This window comes from Populus alba, chromosome 1 (assembly GCF_005239225.2).
Source record: "Populus alba chromosome 1, ASM523922v2, whole genome shotgun sequence".
In the NCBI taxonomy this organism is placed as follows: domain Eukaryota; kingdom Viridiplantae; phylum Streptophyta; class Magnoliopsida; order Malpighiales; family Salicaceae; genus Populus; species Populus alba.
In genome coordinates this window covers 50,729,222-50,730,543 of record NC_133284.1, presented here as the reverse complement: position 1 = coordinate 50,730,543, position 1,322 = coordinate 50,729,222, and positions in this window count along the sequence as shown.

Here is a 1,322-nt window from a genome sequence, read left to right as displayed (position 1 = left end):
AGCATCGGTCAAACTAAGCATGTGCATAGGGAAGGTGCACCAGTATCAAGCAGTTTCTTGTTGATGCAAGTTCACAAGAAAGGAAGTAAATGGCTGCCCATATATCGTTTAGTTGCCTACAAAAGTCAGGCTTCATTTACATTTGTCACGGATTATTGGCAGCTATCAGAGGAGAAGTTGACGGAGGACTAAAGAGAAGAGAATAAAATATTGTTTGCAAGTCTGCAACACATGCTTTGGACCTGCGAATGTTCTTGGTCATTGCATATTGCAAGGTAGCCGAACTGTGGAGAAATATATATCTATGATTTGGAAATAATGAAAAGTCAAAACTTGAAGCAAAATCCCAACCCTTTTCTTCTGGAAAGGAAATTGTGAGATGCCTTCACGCAATTGCCAAGGTAAAGGAAAGAAAGTGCTTCTATAACTGACATGAGAAATTCAGAAATCAAACGCTGGAAAAAGCAAAATGAAAATTGCTGGAGCTTCTTCGTAGCGTGGGCTGCAGATTGTGGGCTGCAGAATTGGTCATTAACTGTGAAGAAAGTCTGCTTCCCTTTCTTTTGACAACTCATATTTGCCACAGTAATTCTCATTGTTTTGCTAGGCGTTCACTGTGTAACCAATTGATTACAGGGGCAGCTGATTGTAACTTTGTATTTTAGCCTGATCTTCTTAAAAGTGTTTTATATTTAGAAAATAATTAAAAATATTTTAAAACATTTTTAAAAAATATTAATTCGATCTTTTTTTAATAAAAAACCAATTTTAAAAGCAGGCTAATTAAGACGCAAAACGTATAAAACAATCGCTTAAACATGATGCATGTTTAAGCATTTTTTTTAACCTTCTCTAACTTTTCTTTGAACATTTTTTTTTTTTTCAAATAGATAAGATATAATGGAGTAATTACATAATCAAAAAGTTAATTTTAGTTAATTATTGTTTAACAAGGTACAAAAAATCATATGACAACGAAGAGAGACTCAAATATTAGCCTGACAAAGACATTTTACATGTGCTCTTACAACCTTGGTTGGGGCCATATGAGCCCCCAACACAATCTGAGGTATCCATGTTCAGGAAGTTTCTGCACGGGCACCTATAGATTGATCAACATGCTTTTCTATCCTCCATGTTTTAGGTTTCTTCTCCTCTTCCCCATTTCCTATTTTTCCTATTTTAGGCACGAAAAAAATAAAATACTTGGCCACTAAAGAAAAAGACCTAGCTCCACCATTATGGAAAAAAAATTGGAAATTTTTTCCCTAATAGCCTGCTATAAATACCTTCACAGTATCCTTCCTCCCTTCACCGAAAGC